Raw genomic sequence first — 12271 nt, forward strand, 5'->3', positions numbered from 1 at the left:
CTCACACAATTTTTTAACTTTCATAGTTATCCTATTGGGATTCCACTAACTGTGAATATGTGGCTACATTGAGTGGAGCTCTTTAACGGAAGCCTGAGCATCACAGCGATAGCAAGAACTTTTGAAGATAACCTTGACATATACACATCATCGTAGAGCCAGCGCTCCATCACGTGAGGTATCTTTATTATTTATATGGAGTACTATGGCTTCTGTGCTCAGTAATTCAATCAGTTGCCATTAGTTATTCACGCGGCAATATTATTCCTTGTTTTCCCTTTCCTTGAACACACTATTCAAGAACCCGGCTGGGTCCTCACGTGAGTTCTTTTCTTTTTTCACTTTTCACCAAGGCACCACACCTTCACTAAGATTCGCTCCTTTTTACAATCCAGGTAATTAGTGCACATTCAAGTCCTTTTTATAGTTTCTCGCATCAGTGCTGGTATATGGGCCTTTTGCTAATTCCTATTAATTTATTCTAGATGTCCCTACATTGATAGTCCTGAAGAGACCCTACATTTGCAGAAGGGTCGAAACGCCGTCGACCAGTACATAGGACGGACCATTACCCAGCCTACATCATTTTATATGTGGACTGTTGTTAAAATGCATCTAAATGGCCGTTCTTTATAAATCTATGGACACCCTGCACTAAAAAATATGTTTGTTTCACAATGTATAGTCACTTTTTGGTTCCATGTTTCACTTGGGAACACTATGCCCAAAGTTTTGCGCTTTTGATTTAAAGAAGTGTATATACTGATTGCTGTTTTTCTATAAAATATCATCTTGAATATACTGTGTAGAGAATTATTTTGCCCCCTGACATTATAGTTCTTACAGATTTATTGCGATTGTGCAGATTTATTGCTTATATTACTTCCTTATTATCCACTGGAACCATTGTTTCTTTGTATATAACTTCTGGAAAGTGGGCACGTCTCTGCTATAAAACTCTTTGGACCTCATTTACGAGGTTTTGGCACATGGCAGGGCTGCAAGGAATCTTCCTGCGCTGCGTCAGAAGAAAAGGGCGGGAATGCACCATATCTATTAGATACAGCCTATTCCTGTCCTTTTCCCCTGCGCTGGCGCACAATGGGCTGCCGCGCACCAACGCAGGCACCCTTGCGCCATGGTGCAAGGGTGTCTGCTCTGTAGGGGTGATTGTTTTTGAGCAGGAAGGGACACCTTCCTGCTCAAAAACGATCATGAGAGGTGTCTTCCTCTTTCCATATGTGCTGGAGAATGAGGAAAAAAGAAGGAGAATTAAGGGTATTTCTCCCTGTTGCGCCTCCCTCACGCCCTTCGGTGGCGTTAGAATCTGACGCATTCCCAGGTTTACAATTCCTCGTGAATCTAGGCATGCTTCAAGTTCCATTGGTGGTGCGTGGGAGCACACAGCAACACTCATGGAACGCGCCTTTCACGCACTGGTCTGCGTGAAAGGGGCACATATAAACAATGCAATTTTTGCTTTATGCCCAGTTGCCATCTTTCATTCACTCAATTGTCTTATTTGTTTAAGTAACTCTTGCATATGTTTTGTTAATGTGAAAATGTTTTAATAAATTTAGACTAAAATGTACTGACTCCTAAGAATGACCTCAAGTGTTCTTTGTTTTATGGTACTAGTGATTTTACTATGTTGCTCACCAAATTGTATTCAGGTTTTATTCCTCATCATCACTTGTATGACCTAAGCAGGACACATTTTTACTTACAATTTGCCTTTCATTTTCCATCCTTTACTCTCAAACCATCTGAACGTGAAGTTTCTAATATTTCATCCGGCCCCTCATCATCTTCATTCTCATCCTTGTCAAATACAAGGAGGACAATGAGCCCTGGAAGCGACCTGCCCCTCGCGCATCCTTAAACAATTTCTATTACAGGACCGGAGGCTTCAGATTATGCTTCCTCTTTCATTTACTGCAAACAACAGCAGCCAATAAGATCAATTATAACATTTAGAAACACAACATTCCCAGAATGCTTAGTGTGACCAGAAACAATAACCATAGAGTCTAGCTCTATATAACAGTCCTCAAACTGGAATACTCCCTTTTCTTTGCTGCTCGTCACAGAGATAAGTGCTCGACTTTTGTATCTTGCCTTGTCTCTTGTTTATTATGTGGTTGTAATTGCCTTAGCTTTATTTCATTGCAGCCTTTACTTTGTGATATTTGCCTTTGCACTTTGTTATTCGTCAGGCGCGCTTGAATAACTACTTGCAGCGCGCTATGCTGCCGCGCGCCTATGCGGCCGATCAGAAGGTGGCGGTTCGGTTTTTTATAACGCTCCTCACCTTCCGATTGCAGTCTCCGCTCTTACCGGTGATTTTTGCCGCATTGCTGGCGGCTGGCGGTGCCTTCCCTGATTCGGGCCCGCATACTCTTTGAGCCTCGCGTAGCTCAATTGGGCTCCTTTTGGGCTTCTTTTGGGCTACGCGATGTCTAAGTCGTTTCCTCCTCACTCAGCGCTCTTACCAAACGTGCATCGGAGCTACAGGTTGTCTTCAGCAGTACCCTTCAGTGGACGCCTTTCCCAGGCTGTAGAAAGTGGCAGGCCCCCAGCTGTGTGCAGGCTGATATACTGTTTTTGAGACTCTTGATGCCCTAGGACTTTTTGTACTACAGCTTTGCTGAGGAGCACATTTTTTCCTACTTTAAAAGTAGTTTTGAACCAGGGTTGGTCCCCCTTGACTAATCCCCTTGGTATTCTTAACTTTTGGTCTTGATTTGTCACCTCTTCGGTGGACATGGATGACTGGGCCTACTGTGAGGAGGACGAATATGGGTACTATGAGGAGGAGCATGCCCCCCTCCTCGAAGACACCCTTGTGCATGCCTTAGATGCATCTGTTCAGGATTCCGTCACTAAGGCGGTGGAGGTTGCGGTCCCTAAGACCGTGAATAAAGCCTTGGCAGCGGCACTGAAGCCTATTACGGCGCAGCTAGAAACGTTTGCGAAGCGCCATGGCTTATTGCACCAAGATAATGCGCAGGCTTCTACATCCTCTGGGGGTAAATCTAGTTCTTCCAAAGCGTCCAATTGGCCGCAAGCACAATCCATCACCAAATTACGCCCCCTGTCGGCCAGAGATCACCCATATTAGGGGTCTTCCAACCCTCTGCCCGCTGCGCCCAAGGTGGCTACTGATACAGATACCGACACGGACACGTACTCCACCAGTCACACTGTGTCTCCCAAAAAGAAAAAAGCCATAAAGTCGGTTGTACGTCCTCAATCTCCCCCAGTTTATCAGCCTTCCACCCCCTTTGACTTCAATCCCCAAGATATAGTGCACCCCAGGTCTTCTGGAGGTGGCGGACTACATCCATCAAAACTTGCGTCGCAGTTTCGACAGAGATGTTAGAAACCGCCTAAGATCTGAATACTTCCGTCCCGATGTTCCTGACAAAGTCGCAGAAACCCCAGATATCGACCCTAATATGTTGGCCTTCTTGAAAAAGTTCCAGAAGGATCCTAAACAAGGCATCAATCGGGCTTGGCGTGGGTGCCAAGATAAGTTGCTAGATACCATCGGCCCGTTGTCTAAGATCTTGGAGATGCTCTGGTGGCCAAAGAGTCTGGGGCTTTGATTGACCCAGACATCCTCGCAGGTTGGACCCAAAGCGCTATTTGCTTTTTAGGCAATGCAAATTGTGCCATTTCAGCCGAGCGCAGGAAATCTCTCCTTATGCACATGGACACTAACTTGACGGAGTTGGCTAGGGCTGAGCCGGGTCACTTGGCGGACGGCTTGCTGTTCGGGGACCGTTTTGTGAAAGACGTCTCCAAATACGTAGGGACTTTCACTAGTTTAGACAAAGCCCAATCGAATATCAAAAGAGTATTTACTACTGGCCTTTTTGGAAGGGCCGAGCGAGGCAGGGGCCGCTCGCCAGGCCGCCAATACCACCAGGGTCCCGCGAGAGGCGGCTACGGCCGAGGCCGCGGAGACTTTCAAGACTCCACCAGAGGCGGAACCTTCTATCCAACGAGACGCTCCAACCGTCGTGGTTTCCACCGAGGTGGCCAGAGAGGAATCTTCCGTCCCCAGATTATGTCAGGTAAGCCCAATGCCTTTGTCTGTTTATCCTCTGGGGGGGTCGGATTCGCCATTTCCTTCACAATTGGCATGCCATTACTCAGGACTCTTGGATTCTTCAAACAGTGCAGGGCTTCCACATAGATTTTGATCAAACTCCTTTTCAAGGGTCTCCTCCGTCCCCTCTATATTTTTCCCAACCAGACGTGCATTTTATAGATCAAGAATTAGACGAGTTGCTGCAGAAGCACGTGGTGGCCTATTGCGAGGATGGCGGTCCGGTGGGCTTCTGCAGCACCGTCTTCCTGGTGCAAAAGAGGGGTGGAGGTTTTCGGCTGGTTCTCAACCTGAAGGGGTTCAATTGCTTTGTTCTTTACTGTCATTTTAAGATGGAGGGTATCCATCTTCTGGCGGATCTCTTGAGGCAGGCGGACTGGCTAGTCCACCTCGACCTCAACGACGCATACCTTACCGTGCCCATTTTCCCTCCGCACCGCAGCTTTCTACAATTTCTGTGGCGCGGCAAGCGCCTGGAATAATTGGTCCTGCCTTTTGGTCTTTCCTCGGCTCCGTGATGCTTCACCAAACTCCTGAAGCTGGTAGTTGCGCACCTTCAGGAACAGGGTATATGTCTCATAATCTATCTAGACCATATCCTAATTATGGCTCTCTCGGCGCATCTAGCATCCCTTCATCTTCAGATAACGATGTCTCTCCTGGAGAGTCTAGGTTTTGTGGTGAACAAGGAGAAATCGGTGCTCACTCTGACGCAATCCCTGGAGTTTTTGGGATTTGTGATCAATACGCAGTCAGCACAGTTACTTCTACCCAAGCAGAAGCTCAAGGATCTGAAGAGGGAACTGAGAAAAACTCTGGACACGCAGGTGATGTCCCTGAGGGCGATCGTCCGTTTGGTGGGCCTACTGGCCTCATCCATACAGGCGATATTCCCGGGGCCTTTACACTATCAAGCACTTCAGCGTCTAAAAATCAGACACCTCCAGAAGGGTCTCTCTTATTCGGACCTAGTTCCGCTCATGGAGGAAGCCCAAATGGAAATTCAATGGTGGTTGACCCACGTGGATGCATGGAATGGTCGGGCGATCTTCGGATCTCACCCTGAGCTGATCATAGAGTCGGATGCCAGCAGGTTGGGCTGGGGAGCCCGCTGTGGAGAGGTGACTACGGGGAGGCAGGTGGGCTCTCCAGGAGTTTGAACTTCATATCAATTGTCTCGAGCTCCTGGCGGGCTCATTTGCAATTCGCGCACTCTTCCCAGGAAGATTTCATGTTGTATTCTTTTACGAATGAACAACATATCAGCTGTGCGCTATATCAACAAACTGGGGGTACCAGATCCCCGATGTTGGCAGAGATCGCCAAGGACTTTTGGCATTATTGCCTAGCGAATCAGATATCGGTGATTGCGGAATACCTTCCAGGGCGAGACAATGCGGTAGCGGATTGGCACTTGAAGGATTACAGCGATTGGAAGCTTCACCCACCCCTGTTTCACCAGATACAATCTCTGTGGGGACCGTTCAACACAGACCTTTTTGCCTCCAGACTGAACTTTCAGTTGGAGGCGTTCTTCAGCTGGAGGCCGGACCCCTTAGCGAAGGCAACGGATGCTTTCACTCAGGATTGTTCCCTGAATCTTAACTACGTCTTTCCCCCATTTGTCCTGATACCCAGAGTGGCGAATCAGGTTTCTCTGCAAGAAGCGGAGATTGTACTGATTACTCCAATTTGGAAATTGCAGCCGTGGTTCCCAGTTCTCCCGGAAATGGCATGCGATTGCCCGCTTTGCCTCCCGTGCTTCCCGCTGATGCTCCAGGGCCCTCAGGGAGAGCTCCACCCGTTAGTCCTGGCGGGGCAGCTATCTCTGATGACATGGAGGCTTTCCGGCAACAGTGGTCGTTGCCAGGAATTTCGGAGCAAGCTTCCAGTTTTATTCAACAAGCCTGGGCCACTTCAGCCAGAAAGAGATACGGGTCTGCCTGGAAGGCTTGGTTGGGTTGGTGCTTGGAGAAACACCTGGATCCCGTGGAAGCAGATCTCTCTCACATATTGAATTTTCTCTCTCAAAAGGTCGCTGAAGGTTTATCTTATAGATCAGTGAATAACTTTCGTTCAGCCATTTCAGCAGGTCATTTGCAACTGGATGGCAGGCCTGTGGGCATGCATGCGGTGGTGTGCAAGCTTTTGAAAGAAATTCGCGTATCCAATCCACCTAAGGCTAAGTATACTTCCTTGTGGGATGTTTCAAAAGTTTTGAATCTGTTTGATTTATGGCCTAATAATGAATTATTGTCTCGTAAGCAATTGTCAGCTAAGCTAGCCATATTGTTATGTTTATCCTCCTGCCGCAGGGTGTCAAAGTGCTTGATTTAGAGGGTAGGATTTTTTCACCTGAAGGAGTGTCCTTTGTTATCACTGCTCGTACTAAAACTTTTTCCAGGTCTATTGATTACAATGCGATTCCTTTGAATGAGAAACTTTGTGTGGTCAGATGTCTTAAGGTATATGAAGATTGTACACGATCTCTCCGCCCTGCTTGTTGTTCCAGGTTACTTATTGCTTCACAGAAACCGTTTAAACCTGTTGCTTCCGCTACTATTGCCAGATGGCTGAGATTTATGTCAGAAGCAGGCATTGACATTAATTTGTTTGAAGCACATTCAGTTAGAGGTGCTATGGCCTCCAAATTATTCATGCTTGGTACCAGTATACACGATATCATGAAAGCTGCCGACTGGTCGTCCAGTTCTACTTTCAAGCAATTTTATTATACACCTGTGGGCGATGTAGCATCTGTGGTGTTAGATAAGCGTTAAACTAGCATAATCTCAAGCCTCCGGTCCTGTAATAGAATAAAAAATTAGCTAGCATTCGCGCCAAGAATTTTCAATTCTATTAAGGACATGGAGGTGAAGATTATCCCGCCCAGGTAAAACAGACTGACTGTTATGATTCTTAATGTCATGTTACCCACCCTGATTTACCAGTTGATGACAATTATTACGAGTATGATATTTCTGTTTCAGGCGCTGATCAGAAAGGAGATTAGACCATGGTGTGGTCCTCGGAGGAGTTGGTTTGACGATCTTCACTTTCCAGTTCTACGGTTCCTGTGGTTCCAGCATCCTGGAGTGGTCTCGATGTTTTGCCGTTGTTTCTTGGACTTATACTAATAGACTTGGACTCTGCTCGTTGGGCAAAGAAAGAGGAGGTGTTCCGGTTTGAGGACTGTTATATAGAGCAAGTCTCTATGGTTATTGTTTCTGGTCACACAAAGCATTCTGGGAATGTTATGTTATATTGTTATAATTGATCTTATTGGCTGCTGTTGTTTGCAGTAAATGAAAGAGAAGCATAATCCTCGCCTCCGTGTCCTTAATAGAACTGAAAATTCTTGGCGCGAATGCTAGCTAATTTTTTATTCTGCATTAACCTATGAAAAACTGAGGACACAAATGCAGTCCAGAGGGCATGCGTTTATACTGGAGGCCCTCAAATGGTGTGACAAGTGATGCAAAAATGCTGTGAATCAGGGTGTAATTCTATCTGATGAGAGGCAGACGATAAGTCTAGTGGAGAAAACCATTGACTTTTCCCCAATTATAGCTAGGGTTTCATTTACATGAGGTAACTGGCGTCTATCAATCCATGCATTTTGATGTTCACTTCTCGTCCAGTAATGTTGGGTTGTGAGCACTCAACAGTTTCTTTTAATAGTTTTGTTAAATGTGTGAATCATTATTTTGTCATGAACATATTCATTCATTCATCTATTGACCAGCAAAGCTAAGACTTGTGCCATAACTATCAATTGTTCCATGCTCCTTTCGTATCCCTAAGAAGAGTTTTTAGCCTTCAAGTATGATGTTAGTTTTTTGCCCAAAATACTTTTCTAAGTGCTCCAATGTTTTTGCAAGTAAAGTCAAATTATGAAAGAGCGCTGTAAATTCTTAATCCTTCCTTGTCTAGAGAGTGTGTCAAGGAAGCTTGTTTCCCCTTACTTAAGTCTGAAATGCACCCACCCTTTCTTCCCAGGGGGTTCCAGGTGCTGCTAGGAATGGCAGAATACTGGGCGGAGGTAACATCTGAGACATGTGACTGTGTGTGGAATGCCTATTGAAAATGTATAAACGTCTTCTTTAAAATAATAAACTTAAATATTAAAAGTAGTCACCATTGTCTTGTTTGCCACAACATGATTAAACTGAAATAATAAAAACGGTAACGATTGTCTTGCTCGGCAACAAAATAAACTAACACATTATAGCGGAATGGGTCACTGCAAAGTTTTAGGGGCAGATTTACAACCCCCTTGTGTGACTTTTGCACTGCAGTTGCGTCACTTCTTTGAAGCAACAGCGGCGCAAACAATGCGGCCTATTTACAATGTGACACATCTAGGGAGATGCGTCACGCTGTAAAGCCCTGCGTCACATTATATCTGCGTCAGGTATAATGTATGCAGGGTGGGCGTTCCCACGCAGGAAGGCCTCGTAAAAGTGACTCAGTGAAATCTACAAGATTTCACTGCGCCACTTTTAGGACGCCACTGCGTCAAAACCTAAGCCTGCTTTAAGCAGGCGTAAGTAGTGACGCAGTGTAGTGGGAATAGGCCTCAACACACATTGCTGGAGTTGTGTCGTGCTTGCGACACGACTCCAGCAAATGCGTGACTTTCCACCAACAGATGCGTCAGAATTTCTGATGCATCTGTCAATCCTTGCGCCATAGTGCGCTGTAATGTAAATACGGCGCATCTATGGTGGCGCAACGGTTTCTAAGGGTGGTGCAGGGAAAGTGACGCATCTGTACAGATGCGTCACTTTCATGTAAATCTACCCCTTAGTTTCTAAATTGATAAATTGATACAATGTCCGCTGATTTTGCGATTCCCAGTGAAATTTGTGTTGTTGTAAATGGCCTGACACTGTGTGGTGTGAAGGCTGGTGTTGGAGCAGTACTGTGTGCAGATTGTATCCGCTGCTGCTCCTCCGAGGTGTAAGATACTCCGCATGGATTGGGCAGTGTTCTTTGTATGTGCGCGCTGTTTAATGAAGACTTGCGCTTGCACATCTATGTATCCGTCCTCGTCTCCAGGAAACAGCCCATGTCTTAGATTGCACACGCGTCGAACGACGTATTGATGCCGCACGGCACAGGTTTGGCGTTGAGCACAAGGAGGATGGGCCGGTGATTTTCACCACGTGCGTCAAACTTACAGTGAGTAGGCAAGCACCAATAACTGGAAGCTTAGCACATCTAATGTTTCTGTTTGCTGGCAGAAACATATGTTGAGGGCAAAGTTAGTTGTATGAGGGTGTGGGTGGACCAGGAATTGGTAAAGTTCAGGTACTTACCTTATAAGCTTTAAATACCTGATGTTACATTGTGGATGGCCTTTGAGTTCGAATCTGGGAGCAGTACCTCGTCGCCACTGTTGACTTCCTTCTGCTGGCCGCAATGAAGGCAGTCCAGGACAGAAGGTATGTGAAGCTACTGAGAATATTGACAACAATGACAACCCAGAAGAGGGCAGTAAGGTTGGCACTACTGGTGCTGTGTCAACAGGGAGCACACTTTTGATTTATTCCCCAGTTGTGACTTTGCAATTGGCAGATTTCGAACTACCTTTATTGCTGAGGGTGAATATATGTTATAATGTCAGCCCAGATTCCAGCAACAGAATGGAGATAGAAGGGGCTCAGAACTGTTTACACCTAGAAGGGGGCAGAGAGCAGCAGACTCTTCCATGAGATTCAGGTCTGCATCACCACCCAAACTCCTACTATTGGGAAACACTCCAGAAATTAGAGAAAGAAGAACTGAGGCAGAACTGCTGGGAAGCTGGTTCAACTAATGTTAGCATTCCAACACTAGCACCAACAGTTAATAAAGCAGGGGGTGGTTCTACCAGCAACACATCAGATCCCTGGGTCTCACCTCTGAGGAGGAGGCCCCAAGAAGCAAGCTGAAGAATGAAATGGAACAACCAAGGGGCAATGACCAGCTGGAGAGGCACTGGAGGGGACGAGTGAGTAGATTCATAGTTTACTGCCAAGAGAACAGGAGTCAGATCTTCAGGGCTTTCTAAAAATGTCTTTGGCAAAGCAGTATGGCCGGAGACTTGGGTGTCACCAACTGGATACTCTACATTGCTGCCGTCGAAGGGCGGTCTTTGGGAGAATGCCAACGGTTCATGATGACCATCAGGGATGAGCCGGCCAGAGGTCATGGAGTAGATTTAGGACAATGGGGAAAGTTTGCAGTAACTGTTCCCAGATCCTTCTAGTGTCAGATTGTAGTGGAGGCAGCGTTTTAGATACATACATTGTTATGTTAGCATAAGCGAGTTAGATGTTAGAAATGCCAACTTACCACTTTTGCTGCTTCTGCACACAACACTGCAGATACATGTTATTATTTGAAAACTGCTTGCTTGCCTTTTCTTCACATGAGAATTGTCTTTTGTTCACATCCCTAGACGTGCACTGCGACCTTGGTCTGAACATTGTGTGCAGAAACAGTCTGAGCCACCAAACAATGTATGTTTTTGAGTTCAGGTTGATCGGCCCACGCTCTAGCCATAACACGCATACAGCTGCAAATATCTGAAAGTCGAGAGCCTTTAATATTGCAGTTTGCATGCATTACACACACATTCTGGAGAATAACTTTTCCAGGAGCAGAGCAAAGCTGATCCTGTGATGTGATTCACCTAAGCTGATCTTTACGGTATGGGGTTCCCCATTCAAACCTAGAGACCTTCTATTAGTATAATAATACTGGCTCACTAGTGAAGGGAAGGTGGGTGTGTTCCACTGCCATTCGTAATATGATATCTCCCTTCATTTTCTATGGTATTGTAACAATGCTGATGGTTTTAATTATAATCATTTGTCTGCTTATGTTAGCTAAGGTACTGCATCTTAGGACACGTAGTTTATAAAATAAACCTTTTAAACTTTACCGTGTCTCTGATTACTCTTGTTGTGGACTGATATGAGAATAATAACAAACAGGTATTTCTGATTCCCACCATTCCTGAGAGTACTCTAAGTCGCTTGTTCTGGGTTGTCTATACCTTGGGAGCTCCGAGAGAATACGGATAACGAATGGGACACTGATGCTAGTCGGATTGGGGTTCTGGGTACTGAGGTGAGTTTTTGGTACACTGCAATTCACTGAGGTCCTGGTTTCCTGCGCATAGTTCTGTGCATGAGCAGAATCCCTGCAACATGGCGCACCTAACGTTTGGTCTTCTGATTTGAAACGCCTTAGTAGTGCTTATATTAGTCCACGACACCCTCACTCTTGTTTCCGGATAGCGGGAGTGACGGTTTTGACCTACCTGTTTGTACGATAGGGTCCCTCAAGCTTGTTAATTTAAAAGGGGTTTTTTCTATTTCTGAACCCTTGTGCTACTGTCATATCCATTGTTGTTCTTCTCTATGTCCTTATGGCGGTTGATATTGCAGCGCATAGCCGAACGCCTCTGTGGCGTCATTTGACGCAGTTTGGGGTGCCGGATGATGGGATGGCCGTTATTTTTGTGGTGAGTGCCGATGCGTCATACCCTTACGAGTTGTTTTACTCTTGGGTGAAATGCAGACAATGATACGTTTCACTCCTATACTCCCACGCGGCTCCCAGCAAACTATACGCCATATAGGACGCAAGAAATTCCTATTTCTGTTTGGCAGCATCGTATTTGGTTTAATGGTGCCCTTCCCCATGCCGCTACACCGGTTAGAATGGGCCCTTTGTCAATTCCAGGGGCCTCTTGGCCGGTGTTGGCCGGATTTACGCCTCATCCTCGGTATTTGAATGTTGCGGTGGATGAGTTGCGTGTCCTCCATACAGCCCTGATTACTGTGTATAGGGCTTTAGTGCAATACGTCTCTCGCGGTTGCGGGTCAGCCAGCTGGCCAGGCCGGGGTTGTTATTAGTCCCGTCATGGTTAATTCGGTAATGGGCAAGCGCCCCCAGAATAAGGACGATTTGCCTTATTGGCTTGCTGAGAAATTTGACCAGCTAGGAGCAGTATTTCCGCACTCTACTCCTGTGGAAAAACACAGGATCCTCACCATTAGTTTGCAGAAGGACTTAGTCCCAGAGGTGTCCGATTGTGACAACTGGGGTAAGGATTTTGCAGCAGTCTACTCGAAGTGCTTCGGCACCCCATCTAAGGCTGTG

Source organism: Triturus cristatus, chromosome 3_2, assembly GCF_964204655.1.
Source record: "Triturus cristatus chromosome 3_2, aTriCri1.1, whole genome shotgun sequence".
Lineage (NCBI taxonomy): Eukaryota > Metazoa > Chordata > Amphibia > Caudata > Salamandridae > Triturus > Triturus cristatus.